Genomic DNA, 26,501 nt, shown 5'->3' with positions numbered 1-26,501 from the left:
ACTCCAGGAAGTTGTATAAGCCGCAACCTAATGCATCATGGGGAGGAACTTAACCAAAACAAAGAAACTCAAGGAGGAGGATCTGGAAAGCTCCTGTCAGAGCTTCTCAACTGTCTGGTTGTGACATTCTCATTCTGTTTACGCCAAATTCGGACTCTACCATTTGAATGTCTCAACAGAAATCGAGACCCATCAGACCAGTCTTCAACAGTCCAATTTTGGTGAGCTCGTGCAAATTGTAGCCTCTTTTTCCTATTTGTAGTGGAGATGAGTGGTACCCGGTGGGGTCTTCTGCTGTTGTAGCCCATCCGCCTCATGGTTGTGCGTGTTGTGGCTTCACAAATGCTTTGCTGCATACCTCGGTTGCAACGAGTGGTTATTTCAGTCAACGTTGCTCTTCTATCAGCTTGAATCAGTCGGCCCATTCTCCTTTGACCTCTAGCATCCACAAGGCATTTTTACCCACAGGACTGCCGCATACTGGATGTTTTTCCCTTTTCACACCATTCTTTGTAAACCCTAGAAATGGTTGTGCGTGAAAATCCCAGTAAGGCCTCATGCACACGACCGTTGTGTGCATCCGTGGCCGTTGTGCCGTTTTCCGTTTTTTTTCGCGGACCCATTGACTTTCAATGGGTCCGTGGAAAAATCGGAAAATGCACCGTTTTGCAGCCGCATCCGTGTTTCCTGTCCGCCAAAAAAATTTGACCTGTCCTATTTTTTTGACGGACAACGGTTCACGGACCCATTCAAGTCAATGGGTCCGTGAAAGAACACGGATGCACACAAGATTGGCATCCGCGTCCGTGATCCATAGGTTACTTTTTATACAGACGGATCCGAAGATCCGTCTGCATAAAAGCTTTTTCAGAGATGAGTTTTCACTTCGTGAAAACTCAAATCCGACAGTATATTCTAACACAGAGGCGTTCCCATAGTAATGGGGACACTTCTAGTTAGAATATACTACGAACTGTGTACATGACTGCCCCCTGCTGCCTGGCAGTACCCGATCTCTTACAGGGGGCTGTGATCCGCACAATTAACCCCTCAGGTGCTGCACCTGAAGGGGTTAATTGTGCATATCATAGCCCCCTATAAGAGATCAGGGGCTGCCAGGCAGCAGGGGGCAGACCCCCCTCCCTCCCCAGTTTGAATATCATTGGTGGCCAGTGTGCGGCCCCCCCCCCCCCTATTCTAATATCATTGGTGGCCAGTGTGCGGCCTCCCCCCCGGCCCCCCCCTCTATTGTATTAATATCATTGGTGGCCAGTGTGCGGCCTCCCCTCTATTGTAATTTCATTGGTGGCCAGTGTGCGGCCTCCCCCCCTTCCCCGATCATTGGTGGCAGCGGAGATTCTGATCGGAGTCCCAGTTTAATCGCTCTGGGGCTCCGATCGGTAACCATAGCAACCAGGACGCTACTGCAGGCCTGGTTGCCATGGTTACTTAGCAATATTACAATATTAGAAGCATCATACTTACCTGCTGGCTGCTGCGATGTCTGTCTCCGGCCGGGAGCTCCTCCTACTGGTAAGTGACAGGTCTGTGCGCCGCATTGATCTGTCACTTACCAGTAGGAGGAGCTCCCGGCCGGAGACAGACATCACAGCAGCCAGCAGGTAAGTATGATGCTTCTAATATTGTAATATTGCTAAGTAACCATGGCAACCAGGCCTGCAGTAGCGTCCTGGTTGCCATGGTTACCGATCGGAGCCCCAGAGCGATTAAACTGGGACTCCGATCGGAATCTCCGCTGTCACCAATGATCGGGCAGGGGGGGGGGAGAGGGGAGGCCGCACACTGGCCACCAATGAAATTACAATAGAGGGGGGGAGGGGGGCCGACGGAGGGGGGGTGGGGCGGGGGAGGGGAGGCCGCACACTGGCCACCAATGATATTACAATAGAGGGGGGGAGGGGGAGGGGAGGCCGCACACTGGCCACCAATGAAATTACAATAGAGGGGGGAGGGGGGCCGACGGAGGGGAGGCCGCACACTGGCCACCAATGATATTACAATAGAGGGGGGAGGGGGAAGGGGAGGCCGCACACTGGCCACCAATGATATTCAAACTGGGGAGGGTGGGGGGTCTGGCCTCTGCTGCCTGGCAGCCCCTGATCTCTTACAGGGGGCTATGATACGCACAATTAACCCCTTCAGGTGCGGCACCTGAAGGGTTAATTGTGCTGATCACAGCCCCCTGTAAGAGATCGGGTGCTGCCAGGCAGCAGGGGGCAGTCATGTACACAGTTCTCAGTATATTCTAACTAGAAGCGTCCCCATTACTATGGGAACGCCTCTGTGTTAGAATATACTGTCGGATATGAGTTTCAAGATGTAACCTCATATCCGACAGTATAGTCTAACATAGAGGCGTTCCCATGGTGATGGGGACGCTTCAAGTTAAAATATACCATCGGATTGGAGAAAACTCCGATCCTATGGTATATTAACTCCTGACTTTACATTGAAAGTCAATGGGGGACGGATCTGTTTGAAATTGCACCATATTGTGTCAACGTCAAACGGATCCGTCCCCATTGACTTGCATTGTAATTCAGGACGGATCCGTTTGGCTCTGCACGGCCAGGCGGACACCAAAACGACTTTTTTTTTATGTCCGTGGATCCTCCAAAAATCAAGGAAGACCAACGGACGAAAAAACGGTCAAGGATCACGGACCTATGGACCCCAGTTTTTGCGGACCGTAAAAAAAAACGGTTGTGTGCATGAGGCCTAACTGAGCAGATTGTGAAATACTAAGAGCGGCCCGTCTGGCACCAACAACCATGCCACGCTCAAAATTGCTTAAATCACCTTTCTTTCCCATTCTGACATTCAGTTTGGAGTTCAGGAGATTGTCTTGACCAGGAGCACCCCCCTAAATGCATTGAAGCAACTGCCACGTGATTGGTTGACTAGATAATTGCATTAATGAGAAATAGAACAGGTGTTCCTAATAATTCTTTAGGTGAGTGTATATGGAGCAAGTGACCATAAAAAACTGTACCCGGAGGGGGCAGACAATTTGAGTGCAAAGAAGGTGTAACAAAATATACCTTAAAGTACCATAAAAACATAATATACTGAATCAGACAATATATGAAACAATTCTACCTCTCTACACTGTTTACATTACATTCAATGCTGAGTCCCTGGGGTTGTAGGGATTGTAATGTGAAGATCCATTTTAACTCTTTCTTTCTCAACATGCGCTCCCTATCACCACCTCTCTTGGGAACCTGAACGGAGTCGATGACCCGAAATCTCAGTTGGCTGACAGAGTGTCCACAATCAATGAAATGTTTAGCCACCGGCTTGTCTGTCATTTTTTTCCTTGTAGTGCTTTTGTGTTTGTTAATGCGCTCCCTAATTTCCATGGTCGTTTCTCCCACATAGATTAAACTGCAGGGACAAACGACCATGGAAATGACAAACCTAGACCGGCATGAAAATGACAGACAAGCCGCTATCTCTGTGTGTGCGCTCTTGGTTCCTAATAGTCACTCCGGACATGCTGCTGGGAACCTTTCTGCTATCTACTACCATAGAGAAGTGACATTACTGAAAAGACAATGACACGAGGTACAGGATAATAACACATTGACACTTGGGGTACAGGATAATGACACTGACACTTGGGGTACAGGACGCTGACACTTGGGGTACAGGATGCTGACACTTGGGGTACAGGATGCTGACACTGACACTTGGGGTACAGGACGCTGACACTTGGGGTACAGGATAATGACACTGACACTTGGGGTACAGGACGCTGACACTTGGGGTACAGGATGCTGACACTTGGGGTACAGGATAATTCCACTGACACTTGGGGTACAGGACACTGACACTTGGGGTACAGGACACTGACAGGTAAACATCCAGTATGATGCTAACGGTTGTCGCCACTAGGGGGAGCTCACTTTCATCATTGAATACTTTGGCCTCTGCTGATACGTTTTGGCAGAGATACTGGCCTGGATTATATGGGTAACATTGGGGAGACATTCTGCTGGGATTATTATCTCAAAATCTACCTAAAATGAAAAGTCTGTCAGTATGGCAGCCATTCACCTCACACAAGTCTGCACTGTTTTTCTCTATGGCTGATACTTGCAGACAGTGATGTCCCCCTGAGGTGCCATCATTCCTGCGCACATTTCTGCCATATCTGGGAGTGCGATCTTGCGGTCTGGCCGGCAACCCCCTCCTCCTCCTCCTCCATGTGCTGACTTCTGTGTAATAAGTAGCAGGGAGCTCTCTCTCCCTTTCCCCCTCAGTCAGGACTACATTTCCCGACGTGTCCCGCGGCGGTGTTGGGCCCACGTGGTGCGCTGTAGGGGGCGGGGCCGTGACGTCACATTCCTGCATTCTCTGTGTCAGGCTGGAGCTGTCTGCCAGTGTCAGGGAGCAAGCGGCCGGCTCTTCCGGGGCGAGCTCACAGGACACTGCCCAGGTACGTACCCGCCTGTGCCCGTCGTCACTGGCACTGTTCTCCCCGGGCTGAGGCCTGAGGTGTGGCCGGTAGGTCTCTGCCCCCATGTGGACGTGGCTGTGCCCGGCTGGCTGCTCCTGCCCGCGTCCCCTCTCAGGCTGTGTCCTCCCTTTGTTTACTAGGGTGAGGGTGTGAGTGCCAGCTGTGTGACCTCTGACCCCCCAGGCAGGTGGTGCATGGGGCTGAGAGCAGAGGATGCCCAGGAGATCTCCTCCCCCATCTATTCCCTGCTCTGACCAGCATGGCACTGCCAGGGCAGACACATGGGTTGCACTACTGACACCATCAAACTTTTTTTTTACTGCCCAAGACCCTGGACTTTGGTGGAGTCCTCAGTGTTATGATGTGACTCTTTTTGCATTCCAAGCATTAGAACAGGACTTTATGGCGACCTAAGGCTGCAGCGCCACTTTGCTGGCATCCCAGGGCCGGGGCTCCACTTTGCTGGCATCCCAGGGCCGGGGCCCCACTTTGCTGGCATCCCAGGGCCGGGGCCCCACTTTGCTGGGGCCCCACTTTGCTGGCATCCCAGGGCCGGGGCCCCACTTTGCTGGCATCCCAGGGCCGGGGCCCCACTTTGCAGGCATCCCAGGGCCGGGGCCCCACTTTGCAGGCATCCCAGGGCCGGGGCCCCACTTTGCAGGCATCCCAGGGCCGGGGCCCCACTTTGCAGGCATCCCAGGGCCGGGGCCCCACTTTGCAGGCATCCCAGGGCCGGGGCCCGACTTTGCAGGCATCCCAGGGCCGGGGCCCGACTTTGCAGGCATCCCAGGGCCAGGGCCCCACTTTGCAGGCATCCCAGGGCCGGGGCCCCACTTTGCAGGCATCCCAGGGCCGGGGCCCCACTTTGCAGGCATCCCAGGGCCACGTTGCTGCTTTGCGGGCATCTCAATCCGCGATGCCACTTTGCTGGCATCGCACGGCCACAGAGCCAATTTGCAGGCATCCCAGGGCCGCGGCGCCACTGCTGTCCCTGAGCCATGGCATTACTGGGCCAAGGTGTCACTTTGATGGCCTTGCAGGGCTAACAGCACCACTTTGCTGCCATCCCAGGAACACTGCGCCACTTTGCAGCTGTTGGCAGCCACCAGGTTGTAGTCTCATCATTTGGCTTGTAGCTGGTGAATGGACACAACGTCTCCTCCTCCTCCTCATGCCGGTCGTCATCGTTTAGTCCCCTCCATTCAGCAGCAGAGCACTCAGCTGGACATGATGCCCATCACCCCTGGCACCTTTTATGTACACTTCATTCATCTGCATCACTTATACTGGCACTAGCTATGTGTCACCCAGATGCCAGGCTCAGCTATAGCGGCATGGCCCCTCGCCCTCCTCCTAAAAAGTGTAATCATAGTAGAATGAAAGCGTTATTCCAGTCCTTGGGATATGCCATGTTTATGATGGCGGGGGTCTGACCTCTGGGGCCCCCAGCCCCCCCCCCCCCCCCCCCCCCCCCCAGCCACCCTGAGAATAAAGGGGTCTCTGTAGTCATTTAGTGCAGCAACTCTTTCTAACTTTTCTCTGCTCAAGGGTGCTTCTGCTCCGTCGCTGGGAAAGAAAAGCGCTGCAGCCCCTAATATTCTCAGGACCGGTGGAGGTCCCGGAGGTCGGACCCCCTACCATCATAAGGTGACATATTCTGGCTATAGGTTGTCACTTTGGAAGATGTGAAAACCATTTTAGAAGCAAAGGAACCTATGAAATACTTTATATTTTAGTTTCTTTTCAAAATTTCTGATTGCTGTCAATGAATAGAATCATGTTTAGTTTTGTGTTAGGGCAGCTGTTGTGAAACTACAACTACCAGAAGGCTCCATTCACTTCTATGGAAGTTAGAAGAACAGCAAAGCAAGTGTGCATGCTGGGAGTTGTAGTTTCTCAGCAGATTAGTTGCTGACCCCTGTGCTAGGATGTAGAGTGCTCCTACAGGTCATGATATAAAATTCGCCATTTGACCCTAAGGCCTCTTGCACACGAATGTATTTTCTTTCCATGTCCGTTATGTTTTTTTTGCAAACCATATACGGAACCATTCATTTCAACGGGTCCGCAAAAATAACGGAAGTTACTCGTGTGCGTTTCCGTATTTCCGTTCCGCAAAAAAATAGAAAATGTCTTCTTATTGTCCGCATTACGGACAAGGATAGTACTGTTCTATTAGGGGCCAGCTGTTCTATTCCGCAAAATATGGAATGCACACGGATGTCATCCGTATTTTTTGCAGATCCGTTTTTTGTGGACCGCAAAATACGGTCGTGTGCATGAGGCCTAAGGTTAAGTTCGCACAGTACGGATTTCGGATATCACAGTGGCAGAAAAGTGCGTAACATTTTATCAAATCTCATTCACCTACTGCAGGAAAATCCCACACGGACATTGACCAGCGGAGTGGATATTAATCTGCTGCATGTCAGCAAACCCACCCTGACCTAGTCCTGCTCCTGCCGCTGAAGATTTGTTTCAGTGTGTCAGTGGGGACAATCCCATGTCATCTAAACACCTCTCTCCTGTCTCTGACTCCAGACTGAAAGGCGCTGATACATGGTAACAAACCATCTCTGTGTGAGCAGGATGAGGTCTGTATAGTTTTTCAGCATCTGGATGTAAACAAGTGTTCATGTTCACTGACAGCAAGCAGAGAGCTTGAAAAATTGTGAGAAATTGAAACGTGAAATATATCACAAAGTTGCAAAATATTTCATTATGCAGTGATTGTGTTATTTCTGTAAGGCTGGACACTCCCTGCTTGCTGACTGATGCCAACTGGCCCTGCTGGTGGCATGTTAAATGTAGGGAGTCGGCATCATGGCACTAGCTGTAGGGTGCCCTCTGCGGCTGGGATTGGCACAGGCTGTGGGTTATTATTGGTTATTCATATGACTTGATACTTTGTTATAATGACTTGTAGTTTTCATGTATCATGCATTTAAAGGGGTATGCGCACCAGTACCGACCCAAATAAATCACAGCGATACTCCTGTAGTACACAGGGCGCCAGTATTGACTTCTTCACTAGCATGGAGATGGAGCGTGGTCGCCCGAGGCCGCAGGACGGGTTACCAGGCAGCTGCAGCAAACTCATTCATTCAGTGCGTAGAGCGCTCAGCGCCTGTGTTCTCCGAACGAGGCCCCGATCATTAGGTGTAATTGGTAAACTCTGGCATTCACTGCCGCTTCCCTTTTAAAGGCACAGAACCCCTTTTAACAGATGATGATCACTGTTACTATTGCTGCCACTATTAGGGTGCGGTCACACTGTCGGGTTTCCTGATGCAGGTTTGGAAGCCAAAACCAGGAGGGAATTCAAAGCAGAAGAGAGGTGGCATCTATATTGTATACTACTACTACTACTACTATCATCCTCATCATCATCCACTCCTGATCCTGACATCCAAAACTGCAGCAGAAAACCTTCTCAGGGCTCTTTCACACCTGCGTTCTTGTCTTCCGGCATAGAGTTCCGTCGTCGGGGCTCTATGCCGGAAGAATCCTGATCAGTTTTATCCTAATGCATTCTGAATGGAGAGAAATCCGTTCAGGATGCATCAGGATGTCTTCAGTTTCGGAACGGAACGTTTTTTGGCCGGAGAAAATACCGCAGCATGCTGCGCTTTTTGCTCCGGTCAAAAATCTGCAAGGCTGGATCTGGAATTAATGCCCATTGAAAAGCATTAATCCGGATCTGACCTTAAGCTAAAAGTCGTTTTGGCGCATTACCGGATCCGACGTTTAGCTTTTTCTGAATGGTTACCATGGCTTCCAGGACACTATTAAAGTCCTGTTTGCCATGGTAAAGTGTAGTGGGGAGCGGGGGAGCAGTATACTTACCGTCCGTGCGGCTCCCCGGGCGCTTCAGAGTGACGTCAGGGCGCCCCACGCGCATGTATGACGTGATCACATGGATCACGTCATTCTGGAGCACCCCGGGAGCCGCACGGACTGTAAGTATACCGCTCCCCCGCTCCCCACTACTACTATGGCAACCAGGACTTTAATAGCGTCCTGGCTGCCACAGTAACACTGAACTCATTTTGAAGACGGATCCGTCTTCAAATGCTTTCAGTTCACTTGCGGTGTTACGGATCCGGCGGGCACTTCCGGCAAATGGAGTACACGACGGATCCGGACAACGCAAGTGTGAAAGAGGCCTTAGGGTACTTTCACACTAGCGTTTTTCTTTTCCGGCACTGAGTTCCGTCACAGGGGCTCTATACCGGAAAAGAACTGATCAGTTATATTCCCATGAATTCTGAATGGAGAGTAGTCCGTTCAGGATGTCTTCAGTTCAGTCGTTTTGACTGATCAGGCAAAAGAGAAAACCGTAGCATGCTGCGGTTTTATCTCCGGCGAAAAAAACTGAAGACTTGCCATTTTTTTCCATAGGAATGTATTAGTGCCGAATCTGGGATTCAAAATACCGGAATGCCGGATCCGTCCTTCCGGTCTGCGCATGCGCATCCGTTTTGCCTGATGACACCGGAAAAATGGATCCGGTATTGCAATGCATTTTTCTGACTGATGAGGCATTTTTCAGACTGATCAATCTGAAAAATGCCTGATCAATCAGAAGAAATGACATGCGTTTGCATACAGTTTGCCTGATCAGGCAGGCAGTTCAGGCAACGGAACTGCCTGACGGAATCAAACAACGCAAGTGTGAAAGTACCCTTATTACTACTGCTATTACTATTATTACGGCAACTATAATTACTACTGTTATTACTGTTACCACTACAACTAGTATTACCACTACGGTTATTACTGCTATTAGTACCAATGTTACTACTGCTATTATTACTACAACTATTGTTACTACAACTATTACTATCGCTCCCATAATTACTGGAACTATAATTGCAATTACTGTTATTACTGCTACTATTAGTATAACTATTACTATTGCTGCTACTGTAAATACAACTGTTATCACTACTACTGCTATTACTGTTATTACCGCCACTATTATTACTAATCCTATATTACTGCAACTATACTTACTAATATTACTACAGCTATTATTTCTGCTGCTATTTGTACCACTATTACTATTATTATTACTGCCATAATAATTAATACTATTATTACTGCTGCACTATTAATAAAGGGGCCGATCAGCTGTTTGAGAAGGCAGCGACGCTCCTGTGAGCGCCGTGGTCTTCTCTCTGCTCTCCCTAGGCCAGTGATGTCACTTTCATCGATCACATGGCCTAGGAGCAGCTCAGCCCCATAGAAGTGAATGAGGCTGAGCTGTAATGCCAGGCACGGCCACTATACAATGGATGGCGCTATGCTTGGTGAGCAGTAGTGATGATCAAATCGACTTTGGATGAAACATCCGAAGTCGATTCGCATAAAACTTTGTTTCAATACTGTACGGCGCGAGCGCTCCGTACAATATTAGGCTACATGCACACGACTGTTGTGTGTTTTGCGGTCCCCAAATTGCGGATCCGCAAAACACGGATGGCGTCCATGTGCGTTCCGCAATTTTCGGAACGGCATGTTTCATCCGAAGTCTATTCGCTCATCCCTAGTGAGCAGGGAGAAGGCCGTGGCGTACACAGGAGAGCTGGTGCCTTCTCAAACAGCTGATCGGTGAGGGTGGCTGGTGTCGGGCCTTCACCGATCAGATACTGATGACCTATCCTGCGGATACGGATCGAGACCCATTCTACTTGAATGGGTCCGTGATCCGTCCGCACCGCAAAAAAATAGAACATGTTTTTTTGTTTTGTTTTTTCGGTGCAGAGGCACGGACAGAAACATCACGGAAGCACTTTGTAGTGCACTTTGCCTCCGTTCCGCACCATGGCTCCGGATTGCGGATCCATTCAAGTGAATGGATCCGCATCCGTGATGCAGGGAGCACACGGCCGGCGCCTGCATTTACGGTCACGGGCCGGGCAACGGCTGTCTGTATGAGGCCTAAGCCTGGTGTTGTGACCAAAACCTGTTTGACTGACAAATTTTGGATTTCAAGTTTGGTGCCTCAGTCCTTCCGTTGCATTGCAGTCGATGGGGATCCGGCGGTGAAGTAGAGGATCCGTCAACCTGCTCTGGAACAGCCTGCCGGTTCCACAAACGGAGATGTGAACGAGGCCTAACCATGGTTACCTCCAAGGAAATGCGTGATGTTATCATTGCTTTCATGTATCAAAAAGGCTTCACAGAAAAGGACATTGCTGCTTGTACAATTGCACCTAAATCAACCATTTATTGGATCATCAAGGACTTCACAGGGAGAGGTTCAGTTGCTCTGAAGGAAGTCCAGCAAGTACCAGGAGCATCTCCTAAAGAGGATTCGGCTCCAGAATCGGGTCACCACCAGTGCAGAACTTGCTCAGGAACGGCAGCAGAGAGGTGTGGGGGCATCTGCACGCACAGTGAGGCGAAGGTTTTTGGAGGATGGCTTGGTGTCCAGAACGCCAGCAAAGAAGACACTTCTCTCTAAGAAAATAATGAAGGACAGACGGACATTCTGCAGGAAGTACAAGGATTGGACTACAGAGGACTGAGGTCAAGTTATTTTCTCTGAGGAAGCCCCCTTCAGACTGCTGAGGACATCTGGAGAAGAAAGGTGAGCACTGCCTTGAGTCCTCCTCAGACCATTCATGTCTGTGGTGGCTTCTCATCCAAGGCTGTGGGCTCACACACAATTCTCCCTAAGAACACTGCCATGAATAAAGAATGGGATCAAAACCTCCTCCAAGAGCAACTTCTCCCAACCATCCAGGAGCAATCTGGGGATGGACAATGCTTTTTCGAGCAAGATGGAGACCACATCACAGGCAGAAGTGAGAACTAAGTAGCTCGGTAAATAAAACATTGACATTTTGTCCATGGCCAGGAGACTCCCCAGATCTCAATCTCGTAGATATCCTGTGGTCAATCTTCAAAAAGCTGGTGGACAAACAAAAACATAGAAATTGTGATAAGAAGCACTGATTAGACAAGAGTAGGTCGCCATCAGTCAGGATTTGGCCCAGAAGCTGACATCCAGCATGCCAGGGCGACCTGCAGAAGTCTTTAAGAAGGGTCAACACTGGAAATATTGAGTCTTTGCATAAGGGTCCATTCACACGTCCGGAATTTCGTTCTGCAAAATGCGGACCCATTCATTCCTATGGGGCAGCACAATGTGCTGCCCGGACACGGAATTTGCGGACCCGCACTTCCGGGTCCGCAATTCCGTTCCCGAAAAAAATAGAACATGTCCTATTCTTGTTCGCAATTGCAGACAAGAATAGGCATATTCTATAGTGCCGGCAATGTTCGGTCCGCAAAATGCGGAACGCACATTGCCGCTGTCCGTGTTTTGCGGCTCCATGGATCCGCAAAACACGTTGCGGACATGTGAATGGAGCCTAAACTTGATGGCTTTGTCAATAAAAGTAATGAAATGCTCATAATTGTACTTCAGTTACCATAGAAACATCTGACAGAAAGATCCAAAAACACTGAAGCAGCAAATGAAAACCAAAATCTGTGTTGGTCTCAACTTTTCATCACAACTGTACTATTATTACTACTACTGCGCCTCTTACTATTATTACTATTATCAGTATTGCTATTACCAGTTTTACTATTATTATTATTATTATTATTACCGCTATTATTAGTACTATTAGTACTACTATTGGCACGGCTATTACTATTATGACTAATATTATGGCTATTACTACTATTAAAGGGGTTTCCAGCCGTTAACCTTGATGACCTATCTTCAGGATAGGTCATCAATATCTGATCGGTGGAGGTCCAACACCTGGGACCCCCGCCGGTCAGCTGTGAGACGAGGAGGCAGCGGCGCTCCATGCTAGTGCCACTTCCTGGTCTTTGCACTACGCCTCGTCCCCTGTGGGGAGGCGGTGTAGAGTAATTACAAGTACTTGCACTATTCAAGGGAACGGAGCGGGTACTCGTCATCACACTGTACTTCTGAGGCGACATGTAATGAAAACAAAGCAGCGCTCACATGGAGCACCACCTCCTCTTTAAACAGCTGGGCGTCGGACCCCCACCCATTAGATATTGATGACCTACTTTGACGATAGATCTTCAATATTAACAGCTGGGCAACCCCTTTTAATACTATTATTACTACTATAAATATTCATATTATTACTACCTCCTTTTCAACCCTCATAGTAGGGCGAGACCTTTACAAGTATGGCCACCTTAAAGGGGTATCCAGGAGATTGACTCTTAGGCTACTTTCACACTTGCGGCAGAGAGATCCGGCAAGCAGTTCCGTCGCCGGAACTGCCTGCCGGATCAGGCAAAATGTATGCTAACTGATGGCATTAGTAAGACTGATCAGGATCCTGATCAGTCTTAAAAATGCCTGATCAGTCGAAAAAATGCATTGAAATGCCGGATCCGTCTTTCCGGTGTCATCCGGCAAAAACGGATCCGGCATTTATTTTTTCACCTTTTTTTCAGTCTGCGCATGCGCATACCAGAAGGACGGATCCGGCAATCCGGTATTCTGAATGCCGGATCCGGCACTAATACATTCCTATGGGAAAAAATGCCGGATCCGGCATTCAGGAAAGTCTTCAGTTTTTTTAGCCAGAGATAAAACCGTAGCATGCTACGGTTTTCTCTTTTGCCTGATCAGTCAAAACGACTGAACTGAAGACATCCTGATGCAAACTGAACGGATTACTCTCCATTCAGAATGCAAGGGGACATACCTGATCAGTTCTTTTCCGGTATAGAGCCCCTGTGACGGAACTCTATGCCGGAAAAGAACAACGCAAGTGTGAAAGTAGCCTTATCACTTATTTCCAGCATACGCCATACATTTCTGCCACCTCTGTTGCACTTCTAAATTGAGTCACAAGAGGCGCTGTGGGGTGTGAATGTCTATAGGCAGAGTACTACTGCACACAACCGTATGGCTTTCAGTGTTTTGTGGTCCGTTTTATTACGGATCCGTTGTTCCGTTTTTTTTTTTTTGTTTGTTTTCTGTTCCGTTTTTCCGTATGCCATATACAGTAATGACAAAAAAAAAATTGGGCTGGGTATAAAATTTTCAATAGATGGTTCCGCAAAAACGTAACGAATACAGAAGACATACGGAGTACATTCCGTAAGTGTTCCCTTTTTTTTTTGCGGAGCCATTGACTTGAATGGAGCCACGGAACGTGATTTGCAGGCAATAATAGGACATGTTCTATCTTTCAACTGAACGGAAATACGGAAACGGAATGCGTACAGAGTACATTCCATTAATTTTTTATTTTTTTGCGGAACCATTGAAATGAATGGTTCCGTATGCGGAATGCAATAAACGGCCCATAAATGGAAGAAAAAAAAAAACGGTCATGTGCAGAAGGCCTAAGGGTGTGGCAGATTGTTAGGATTTCTGGATGATTGGTTGCATGACTCTAGGAATTTTATGTTATATCTAGATATTGTAGTGTATTGTGTACTTTATATTTAGCGTAGGGTTAAGTGGGGAGCGTTGGTACTTGCTGCCTGTGACCCGTCTGCTATGCTGTGCGTTCCTTGTCACCCTGCCATCCAGCATGCATTTATTACTGATGTGCCCGGCCACAGCGTACATGGTTACAGGAGCTAAATATACACTGGTACATTGGCATCTAAAGCTACAAGGATTCTGGTGCCCATAAAAAGAGGGACATGGTAGCCCCATACTGGTGCCTTTGTTGCTGGATGGTGGTATTGGGGATATACCCAGCGCTTGCCCGTGGCACTGTGTTGTCCGGAGGGTGTTGTGCTGGCCTGATGCCAATATCCCAGCATCTGCCAGGCTTGATGCTGCAGACATTCCTGTCCCTGCCCTCCTTCAATTTTTTTTGTATGCCCCCCCATAATGGGGGATGGGGGATGCTGAATATAATTTAACATTTTTTATTTATTTTTTTCCCTCCATTGTTCTCGTGTCTTGTGGTGCTTTGCAGTTTCCTTTCCATTATTAGAGGACCTCCAGCTTTCCTGACATGTTTGTTTTAGTAAATACTTGTATTCGCTATTCCTCTGCTATTCCTCCCGGAAACGCATGACTAAGGCTACTTTCACACTGGCGTTTCTGGGTCCGCTTGTGAGATCCATTTCAGGGATCTCATAAGCGGCCCAAAACTGATCAGTTCAGCCCCAATGCATTCTCAATGGATAAGGATCCGTTCAGAATGCATCAATGTGGCTGCGTTTGGTCTCCGTTGCGTTTTTCAGGCGGTTACTAAAATGCAGCTTGCAGCGTTTTGATGTCCGCCTGACGATGCAGAGCCAAACGGATCCGTCCTGACTTACAATGTAAGTCAATGGGGACAGATCCGTTTTTCACTGACACAATATGGTGCAATTGAAAATATATCTGTCCCCCATTGACTTTCAATGTAAGTCAAGACCAGAGATGAGCGAACTTCTGTTTTAAGTTTGGCGTCTAAAGTTCGGCTTCCGGTTAGCGTAGGATCCCGATATTGATTCCGAATTCCGTTGTGGTCCGTGGTAGCGGAATCAATAATGACCACTATTGATTCCGCTACCACGGACCACTACGGAATTCGGAATCCATATCGGGATCCTCCGCTAACCGGAAGCCGAACTTTAGACGCCGAACTTAAAACAGAAGTTTGCTCATCTCTAGTCAAGACGGATCCGTTTTGACTTAGACTTTTTTTTTATTTTTTTTTATGAATAATGCGAACAGATCCGTTCTGAACAGATACAAGCGTTTGCATTATGGGTGCAGATACAAGACGGATCCACACCGAACGCAGGTGTGACAGTAGCCTAAGGCCCCCATGTACGTAGGCTGGATAGGAGTGACTAGGATCTGTGCGCAGAGGGGACTGGACCGTTGCTTTAAAGGGGTACTCCACATCTGGATATCTATGGTGTATTAACAGCAGATAGATGTGGGTGAAGAACATGGGTCCCCCACCCCTGACCCACCTGGTGAGTTAACCTCTTTCCATAGCTCCTATTCACATTTGCAGCCATCTTTCCATTCATTGTCCACCTGGACGCACTATACAGGGGTTCCTTGCTTCGCATGTCAGGGGGACGCCCATTTTCCGGAAAGGTGGGACCCGCACCTGTCAGTCCTATATAGCATATCACATATGTATGTGATTAATGTCCGTGTCAAGAATACCTCCTTAAATAAGGCAGATGTAATCTCGCGCTCCTCTATGTAGATACAGCGATGGCATCCTTGGCTTGTCGCTATGTGCAGGGATGAATGAGGCGGCACTGTGTATTGTCACTATACGGAGGCTTTCTTACAAGGTCGCCACGTTTTCTTCACAGAGAATTCAGACCCATCATGACCGGTAACCGTTCTTACGTCAGGAAAACAATGAGATTTGCTGCGTTCTCTTCCTAGTGAAAAGTTCAGCTTTGTACAAGATCTCCGCTGACTGTCAGAAAATAGAAACAATGACAGGTAGGTTGTGGTAAAGGTTTGCTACAAGTGTATCCATTGAGGGCAAACTGGGCTCCAGGCTGATACAATGTAACTGCGCTGATACATTGTAACAATCTGGACAGGAGAGAGGTCACTGCTGCAGGCTACATTTTCCATGGCCATTTTGCATCCGTTTTCTGTCCGCCTGTCCTTTTAACTACCATTTTGATCCGTTTTAAACAGACGAATTAAAAAAAAAAATAATAATCCTGACCCCCCCCCCCTCCATAGTGCTCTCCAGGCATCAAATGGTCTCTATAGTGGCCCCCCATTATGAATAGTTCCCCACTTTGTGGCCCCAAATATGAATAATGACCCCCCCTTTGTGCTCCCAGTATGAATGACCACCTTCCTGCCCCCAGCAGGACCTGATGTTCCCAGCGTGATCATGTGACGTCACCACGGAGGGAACGTCCGGTCCTGCTGCCTCCAGTGAGGGGCGAGCGTTCCCACTTGTGCAAGTGGTGAGGGGAGTATTTTAGTATTTTTTTTATTTAAATTTTTTTTTAACCCTGAAAGGCCCATTTTTTTCAATAGTGTATCAGTTTTTAACATTAAACAGGTGCACTTCTGTCTAAACGGATGTTTATTAGTGTCACTAGTGAAAAGGTGGCCCCCAGGATCATCACAAATAAGCGTGTGTGTGTGTGTGGTACAGATGATGGGCGATATAGTCAGAGGTCCGCTTTTACAACCACTGCAGTCCATTAAGTAATTCACAGTCAATAGCGGTTGTCAAAAATAGGTCATGTCCTATTGATTGTGAATTACTTAATGGACTGTAGTGGTTGTAAAAGCGGACCTCTGACTATATCGCCCATCATCTGTACCACACACACGCTTATTTGTGATGATCCTGGGGGCCACTTTTTCACTAGGGACGTAAAGGCCCATAGGATATAGGAGGACCCACCACCGCTCCACTGCTGGGTCGCTGCACTCATCCCACCCTGCCCCGTCCACCCCCGTACACAACAATACATGGGGCTTGGCTGCCATTGTTCTCCACTAATTGCAGGTTTCACGGCAGTTATAGGTGCGATGCCACCCTCTGTATCAATGGAGGCCTCCTTTGAAGTGTTTTATAGTCTAGGATAGTGATATTCTTCTCAGGATTAGGAGCGGTGAGTGACTCCCAACCTCCTCCGGATGCCTTGTCTGTCCTCATAAAGTATAGACTGATGGATGGAAAAGATCAGCCGTAATGTTAAAGGGGTTGTGCGACTTCATCAAATGGCATTTATCATGTAGAGAAAGCTAATACAAGGCTCTTACTAATGTATTGTGATTGTCCATATTGCTTCCTTTGATCACAATATACGCTGTTGGTATCCAGGAGTTACGACCACCTGCAATCCAGCAGCGGTGGTCGTGCTTGCACACTATAGGAAAAATTGCTGGCCTATGCACGCTTCCGCGGTCCTGGCCGCCAGAGAGTCTGGTGCTTTTTCCTGAAGTATGCAAGCACGACCACCTCTGCTGGATTGCAGGTGGTCGTAACTCCTGGATACGAGCACAGTGTATAATGTGATCAAAGGAAGCAATATGGACTATCACAATACATTAGTAGGAGCCTTGTATTAACTTTCTCTACGTGATAAATGCCACTTGCTGAAGTGAGGCAGCCCCTTTAAAGGTAGATTGCATTGTCTATTGCGTTTTCATCTATTTGGCCATAGGTCAAAGATTGCGCTGAATGTCCTGATATCAGAAGGTTTGCCGGACGGAGACTTACAAACTTCCCACAATGCCGGAATGCAGAGAAATTCGGCAGGCTGTCCCCTCCTGAACAGCCTGCTGGATGTCTAGTCCTAGTGTGAAGTCCTTACCGAGAGAAGACCGTTCTCCAGCAGCATTGGGTGCATGCGCCCTGCACAGATGATGCTGCGGATGGTACCCCTGTCTTCACTACACATTGGGCACATCGAGAGCAAGGTGTATCATCCTCGGCTTCATCGGTGAGTGCACATGCCAGATCCCACTGGAGAAGCTTGGGACCCTAAACCCCAGCGGTATGGTGGTAACTTGTTGGCCCAAACCAGTTGGCGGGTTCCCTTCGATGGAAGAAGAAACAACTTTGCAAATAGTCTTCATTAAAGGCGTTATCCAGGATTTTGATATTGATGACCTAGCTGATCGGCGGGGTTGCAGGGAGTTGGACCCCTGCCGATCTCATATTGGTAGGACATCGATATGAAAATCCTGGAGAACCCCTTAAAACATTTCTTACCGTTTTGAGTCTACAGCTAATATGGATGCATGTTGGCTCAGCGGTGGTCTGCATGGAGTTTGTATGTTCTCCCTGTGTCTGCGTGGGTTTCCTCCCTATACTGATGGGGAATACAGCAGATTACGATACAGTTCCTAATGTAAAGTCTAAGGGTACTTTCACACTAGCGTTTTTCTTTTCCGGCACTGAGTTCCGTCATGGGGGTTCAATACCGGAAAATAACTGATCAGTTTTATCCCCATGCATTCTGAATGGAGAGAAATCCGTTCAGGATGTCTTCATTTCAGTCACTGAACGGCGTTTTGGACGGAGGAAATACCGCAGCATGCGGCGGTATCATCTCCGTCCAAAATTCCGGATCAGATGCCTGATCTGGCATTAATTTACATTGCAATGTATTAGCGCCGGATCTGTCCTGCTGTCCGTTTGCATGCAGATTGCCTGATCCGGCAGGTAGTTCCGGCGATGGAACTGCTTGCCGGATCACTCTGCCGCAAGTGTGAAAGTAGCCTTATTTACCCAAAATGCAGAGCACCAGAGAAAGCTCTGTGCGGATTCTGAACCAGACAGCAATGCTGGGAGAATTCAACTCTGAAGCCTCCAAAATGTTGAATGCAGCTCTGAAGTCATTACTTTCCCAGCACCATGTAGACAGCTGGCAGAGTGCACATCCTTCCCGCCTGCCCCCTGGCATCAGTCGTGTCCTGTTCTTGATCACTCCGCTTCCCATAAAAATGTCTGGCACCCCAGTGATCAAAAAGGAAGGTCATTATGTTTAATGTGTGTCAACGCATGCTGGGAGTTGTAGTTTTGCAACAGCTGTAGAGCCACAGATTAGGGAACGTTGTGTTCAACTGGAATTAGATTAAAAGGGGTTTTTCAAGACTTTTATATACTACTGACCTGTCTTCTGGATAGAGCATCAGTATCTGATCGGTGGAGGTCCGACACTTCGGACCCCCATCATTGAGATCATGGGCATGCTCGGCTGAGCCTGGGGTACATGTGTATGGGTGGTCTGAAGGAATAGTTGTTGACTACCTTTAGACTACTTTGTCTCTGGGAGGTAGTGAAATCCTTCCTCTACTTCTCTAAGGGTATGACCGCACGGTGCGGTTGTGTCACGGTTGCGAACGGCCATGCTATGGTCAGTTACCTGCACTGCTGTCCAGGCTACAGCGGGGGCCCTGCTATACTGCGCGGCCAACTACGCAGACAGACCAAACAGTGCCGTCCATATTAGTTTAAGTAGAGTCCGCTGTGGGTCATACGGCCAGACGGTACTCGACCTCAGCATGGTCGTATCTCAACCGCCTTGTGGTCATACTATACTTGGCACTAACTTAAAGCAAGCCACACGTCTTCAGACATTGCAGCTGCAACATGGAGAAAGTCAAGGAGCCAAAGCTTCTGCTTCTCCAGCAGATTTCTAGAAGACTTACAAGATTTTTCTGAGATTTTTATATACTCTTGACCAATCTTCAGGATAGGACATCAGTGTCTGATCGGTGGGGGTCCAACACCTTGGACCACTACTGATCGACTGTTTGAGAAGGTACTGGTGCTCCTGTGAGCGCTGCAGCCTTCCCCCTGCTTACCAAGCACAGCGCCTTACATTGTATAGTGGCAGTGCTTGGTATTGCAGCCCAGCTCCCTTCACTTCTATGGGTCTGAAATGCTCCTAGGCCATGTGACCAATGAACGTGTCATCACTGGCCTAGTAAAAGCTGAGAGAAGGCCGTGGCATCTACAGGAGAGCCGCTGCCTTCTCAAACAGCTGATCAGATACTGATGACCTATCCAGAGGAAAAATTTGGAAAACCCTTCTAAAAACTTACAGAAGGTAAACCGATAGACATGTTCTTGCCATCTATTTTTATTTCTTCTTTTATCATTTTAAGTATAATGTTCCTTTAAGAACTATTTTATTGGACTGTCCATGCTAGTACTTGTAGTTCTACACCTGCTAGAGTACTACCTTATGCCTCTAATGGATGTGACTGCTCGGCAAAGGCAGATGGCACTCTTCCAATGTGGGTATACTGGAGCGGGATCTTTACCTGAAGTACGCACAGATGCATGGGAACGCCACCGCATCTGTCACAAAGCATAAGAGCGAGAGCTTGTCCGCCCAGTTCCCAGCTGCTGTTGTGGGGCCCATTCAGCCTGAATAGAGAGGCTGGATGCAATAATGCTGTCACAGCGAGGCTTTACATGTCTGACAGGCGTGCCCTGATGGGACAAGCGGCAGATTTGCATCATGTGCTAGGAGGAGATGCTGCCTGTCACCCTGCAGTGACAGCGGCCCTGTGATGCGGAGGGCATGCAGCAAGGTGCCAAAGTGTTCGAAAGGGGGAGCAAAGAAATGAAAGGAGAGAAGATTTGGCTTGAATTATTTAAGTCCTTCACCATTTTGGAGATCTCCGCTTGCTGTCAGAGAATAGGAACATGCTTGTTGCTGACTTAAACCGCAGTTGTATAGTTTGCATGATAGAAAGTTGTCAGAACACACAGCCGGGGTCAGCACCGGCTGCATGCTACAGACAAGGCCTGGCACCCGTAGGCCGTGCATTGCCAGACTCTGATTCTGTGCATGTTGCCTCCTTTTGTTTCCAGCCCAGATCCTGGCAGCCGGCCCCGATGTTGGAGCGATGTGATTTCAGCAAGCGCTTCAGGTCTTTGTTCAGTCTCCTGTCATATAAGGATGTTCCTGCTGCTGGCAGTGTCAGAGGAAGGGGGGTTAGGAAATGTTCTAAAATCAAAAACCAGGTGGCAGAATGTGAGACAGACTCCAAAATACGGAAAGGAACGGCCTGCTCTGCCTAGAATAAAGTGCAGGTTAAAGGGGTTATCCAGGATTGTTTTCCTCCAAAAGCAGCACCCTACCCCATGAGTTGTATTACTACACACAACCCATGCACCGGTGTGGCGCTGTTTCTGGAAGAAAATACATGTTTTTCCAAAATCAGATGTTTAAATCGATTCCCCAGCCTACAGATATTGAGGACCTATCCTCAGGATTGAGGACCCATCCTCAGGGGTTCTCCAATCTCCAGCCTACAGATATTGAGGACCTATCCTCAGGGGTTCTCCAGATTGACATTAAGGACCTGTCCTCAAGTGTTCTCCAGACTAAATATTGAGGACCTTTCCTCAGGGAATCTCCAGACTATAAATATTGAGGACATGTCCTCAGGGGTTCTTCAGACTACAGATATTGAGGACCTGTTCCTTAAGGGGTTCTCCAGACTATAGATATTGAGGACCTGTCCTCAGGGGTTCTCCAGACTACAGATATTGAGGACCTGTCCTCAGGGGTTCTCCAGACTACAGATATTGAGGACCTGTCCTCAGGGGTTCTCCAGACTACAGATATTGAGGACCTGTCCTCAGGGGTTCTCCAGACTATAGATATTGAGGACCTGTCCTCAGGGGTTCTCCAGACTACTGACATTGAGGACCTATCCTCAGGGGTTCTCCAGACTGACATTAAGGACCTGTCCTCAAGTGTTCTCCAGGCTAAATATTGAGGACCTTTCCTCAGGGAATCTCCAGACTATAAATATTGAGGACATGTCCTCAGGGGTTCTTCAGACTACAGATATTGAGGACCTGTTCCTTAAGGGGTTCTCCAGACTATAGATATTGAGGACCTGTCCTCAGGGGTTCTCCAAACTACAGATATTGAGGACCTGTCCTCAGGGGTTCTCCAAACTACAGATATTGAGGACCTGTCCTCAGGGGTTCTCCAGACTACAGATATTGAGGACCTGTCCTCAGGGGTTCTCCAGACTATAGATATTGAGGACCTGTCCTCAGGGGTTCTCCAGACTATAGATATTGAGGACCTGTCCTCAGGGGTTCTCCAGACTATAGATATTGAGGACCTGTCCTCAGGGGTTCTCCAGACTATAGATATTGAGGACCTGTCCTCAGGGGTTCTCCAGACTATAGATATTGAGGACCTGTCCTCAGGGGTTCTCCAGACTATAGATATTGAGGACCTGTCCTCAGGGGTTCTCCAGACTACAGATATTGAGGACCTGTCCGCAGGGGTTCTCCAGACTACTGACATTGAGGACCTATCCTTAGGGGTTCTCCAGACTACCGATATTGAGGAACTATCCTCAGGGGTTCTCCAGACTACAGATATTAAAGGACCTATACTCAGGATCATTGGAGGTTCAACACCCAGCACCCCCACCAATCGTCTGTTTCCGGAAACTGTGTATGGAGTGGAAGCAGAAGGCTCCATACTTTGTGTAGTTTTCGGAGCCGGTGTACTTAAGCTTAGGTCCTATTCACTTGAATGACAGGTGATTTCAGTGCCTCGGCACTGCCACTACACAGTGTACAGAGCTATCTGCCACCAGCTCAGTACAACGTAGCTGCCGGCGCTGCAGCAGCCTGAAACAGTTAATCACTTGGGGAGCTGGACGTCGGACCGCCACCAATCTAATACTGATCAATGATAGGTCATCCGTATCTGCAGCCTGGAGAACCCCTGTAGGGTATGGATACACAGACACGTGTCTCAAAAATACGTGTGACTTGTTTGCACATATTTAGTCACACGACTAAAGAGATCTGTGATTTGGCTGTGAAAACACAACCAAGTCTCGTGTTGCGTACAACTTCCATTATAGTCAATGGAGGAAAAGTCGTACGCAACGTGTGACACAAATTCCTTTGTGTCTGGATTTTTTTGTGACTTGCAGCTGTAGCATGTTGCAACAGCATTGACTAACATTTTCATGATATGTCGCTGTGTAGCCGAACCCTTAAATATTCTGCCGCTGTATGGCAGATCTGTTTAGAAACCTGAGGTTGCTGTCTATGGCAGTCTGTAGTCCGTCAATGGACTTTAGACCACTGGCTGGAGGACGCCACAGCCGGCCTCGCATTTCACTTGCAGCTGGGAAATGCACTGAAATCACGTTGCTCCAACATGAGCGGCCAGCTGCCAGGATCAGAACAATAGGAGGCAACATGCGAAGAGTCAGCGGCTGGCAGCACACGGCCTACGGGTGCCAGCCCTTGTCTGTACAATGCAGCCTGTGCTGAAGCTGTGCGCTGCTGACCCCGGCTATTGTCCGCACGCCTCGTCCAGAAAACCTCTGTTGTAGAATTACATGACGTCTGTTGAGGTGAATGACCGTCCAGGTAATCAAAGGACGCCTCAAATCTGCCAGAACAGAGGCCGTCTCTTGGGGAGAGGGTTACCCCTATCTAGGCAGTCCATATGCCCCACATGCTTTTCTAGCTGTTCTATTCAGATTAGGAAGCGCTGTGTGTAATAAGGGTCACTTGCTATCATCTACCATTACCCGTATTGGGAGAATGACAAAATTAAATCCGCTCCCTTTTTCCACCAAATATCATTCCGATTTAGAAGCCGCACTCTGAGAAAGTTCCTTGCATTTAGAGGTTTCTTTAAGTCACCGCCATCGTATTGTGTATATAGTAATGTTACGATAAAACGCCCTTCTTGAGGCTGAGTTTATGTCACTGTCTGGCCTGTGAGGGATCTGAGAAGATCGGATAGACTTGCAGCACGTGAGTCTATCTGACAGGTCTTTCTGTGTTTCCTTTCCGTTTGTTGTTGTGGGCTGGATCCCACCTCTCCACAGGTTCTGCTCGTTAGCTGTTTAAGAGGCTCTATTTTCCTTCTGGCGTTCGATACTGGTTGTTTGTGGATCCTCTACTTTCCACTCGTCTCAAGCGAAGTCCTCCTGTTCTCCCCTTTGTGCGTGGGTTGCTTCTAGGTCTCAGGGAGGCGCTGGTCCCTTCACGGTGGAAGGTACCGGCTGTCTCATTCCCCGCACCCTATGTTAGGGTTTGCTTCAGTGTCAGCAGGGCTTAGGTTCCAGCGTATGAGTTCGTTCACCATCAGGACTTGCTCATACTGTCAGCAGTCAGGGAGAGGCTCAGGGATTTTTAGGAGGTTACCATTCCCTCCTCCCTAGCTTTGCGGCCTAGTCTGTTTTCCTGTTGCTGTTTGTTTGCTTGGTGTTCCTCTTATCCCCATCTACCGTGACAGTTTGCTATGTAGAAAGATGATGGAGGCTTTCCTATGTGCGATCAGATGGAAGTGGGGAATCCTGTTAGACGGCATTGTCTCGCACTTTCGGCTCTGTGTTTTGTCGCTCCGCTCTCTTCCTATTTTACCTCCAGTAGCTTTAAAGCCCAATAGACCTAATTTTTACAGTATTTCGCTATCTTTTATTTGCTATAAACAGGGCGGTTGTGGTTGGCAAACTGGTCAAAAGCCTAGGGCTTCCTTTTCCAAAGGGGCACCAAGAACTGGACAACTTGAGTGCGAGCAAGCTTTCACTGCTTTCGACCACCAGGGTCTCATTTAAGCATTGTATAGCAGGGTTATTTGAGCACTGAATGGCAGTATTATGTAGGAAATGCAGTGTATGGCAAACTGGACATAGGGGACACCAAGAACTGGGCAATCGGGTGCAACCTAAAAGTGAAGTGTGTAAGCTTTTACCATTTTGAACCACCACGATTTTGTTGGGTATTGTATTGGAGGATTATTTGGGCACTGAATAGCAGTGTTATGCAGGAAATACAGTGTATGCCAAACCAGGCAGTTGCCTAGGGCTCCCATTTCATAGGAGGCAACAAGAACAGGACAACCAGAAGTAAATTGAGAGTGAAATATGTCATATTCTGCTGCTCTGGACCATCAGGGTCTTGTTAGACCTTTTATGGCAGGATTAGCTGGGCAGTATTGTGTAGGAAATGCAGGATATGGTAGTGTTTTGTGCATTTTATATAGTATTATCGTTTGGTGTATGGCACTCCTAACCACGAGGTGAGGGTGGACCACCACCCTGAGGTCCTACCTTTTGTGTATGACGGGTGATGTAAATGTAATATACTTCCATAATGGACTTAATAACAAGGTTGCGGTTGTGCCATGAGGCTGGTGATTAGGAGATGCGGGCGCTTGGTCTAGAGCAGGGATGCTCAACCTGCGGCCCTTCAGCTGTTGTAAAACTACAACTCCCACAATGCCCTGCTGTAGGTTGATAGCTGTAGACTGTCCGAGAATGCTGGGAGTTGTAGATTTGCAACAGCTGGAGGGCCGCAGGTTGAGCATGCCTGGTCTTGAGGAACGCTTTTCTCTATCATGAGACCCTTCCGAGCTGTAATCTTCAGTCTGTTCCCAGGCAACCTCTGCAGACCTCTACTAAGACGGCTAATTATTACATGGCTTTCCGTTCGACCGTCACTGCTGACAAGCTGCATCCGCAGAGCTGAATTCGCACAGAACAGGTTTTTCTTCTATCCAATGGAAACCTACTGGACAAGTGGTTGATCGTTATGTGACCTTCTCCCGTTCCGCCACATTTATCGTCATTGTGAGCAATAATTGGCTATTGAGACAATGTTATCACTGACAAATAAGATCCACAAGCACAGAGCAGCACTGAGTGTTTCAGGAAAATTACTGTGAGAGCTGGTGACCTACATGTGATTGGGAGGGGGGGGGGGGGGTGTTATTATAAAGAGACAAGTGAGGCTTATATAGTAGAAGGAGCCTGCGTTGTACTTCAGAGCTGCATGCGCAATTCTGCATGCCGAGATTTCCTACTGGTTTAATGTTTTCCTCAGAACTTGCACCGACGATATTCCTTTCTAAAACTTCTCTTGAGGCCTATTGCACACGACCGTATGGCTTTTTCAGTGTTTTGCGGTCCGTTTTTCATGGATCCGTTTTTTGTTTCCGTTGTGTTTCCGTTTTTCCGTTCTGTTTTTCCATATGGCATATACAGTATACAGTAATTACATCGATAAAATTGGGCTGGGCATAACATTTTCAATAGATGGTTCCGCAAAAAACGTAACGGAAACGGAAGACATACGGATGCATTTCCGTATGTATTCCGTTTTTCGGCGGACCCATTGACTTGAATGGAGCCACGGAACGTGATTTGCGGGCAATAATAGGACATGTTCTATCTTTAAACGGAAATACGGAAACGGAATGCATACGGAGTACATTCCGTTTTTTTGCGGAACCATTGAAATGAATGGTTCCGTATATGGAACGCAAAAAACGGCCAGTAAACGGGGAAAAAAAAAACCAGTCGTGTGCAGGAGGCCTAAGGCTGGGTTTTCACGTAGTGGCTGAAACCCTGTCCACCTACAGCGGCCTATGGTCGCACAGTTTGAAGGTTATATCTCAGCTAACTCATAAATTCTTGCAGCCATTGGCTGTAGCGGGTGTACAGGGGTTTGGCGGCACACCCCATTTGCATTGCAGCTGCTACGAGGAAGCAGTGGCTGTCACTGGAGTGTTGTGGTCTCCTCAAACA

General features: G+C 48.2%; 1 protein-coding gene across 2 annotated transcripts in view; it reads left to right on the top strand.

Moving 5' to 3' along the window:
• The first annotated feature begins 4,342 nt into the window (after nucleotides 1–4,342).
• The window catches only part of CTIF (cap binding complex dependent translation initiation factor), a 185,130-nt gene continuing 162,971 nt past the window's right edge, over nucleotides 4,343–26,501 (top strand). For both annotated transcript variants that reach the window (XM_040421115.1, XM_040421114.1), the window contains exon 1: nucleotides 4,343–4,462. The gene's annotated coding sequence lies outside the window, so the exon portion shown is untranslated. The remainder of the gene's footprint in view (nucleotides 4,463–26,501) is intronic.

Source organism: Bufo bufo, chromosome 2, assembly GCF_905171765.1.
Source record: "Bufo bufo chromosome 2, aBufBuf1.1, whole genome shotgun sequence".
In the NCBI taxonomy this organism is placed as follows: domain Eukaryota; kingdom Metazoa; phylum Chordata; class Amphibia; order Anura; family Bufonidae; genus Bufo; species Bufo bufo.
This window is presented reverse-complemented; position numbering and strand designations above follow the sequence as displayed.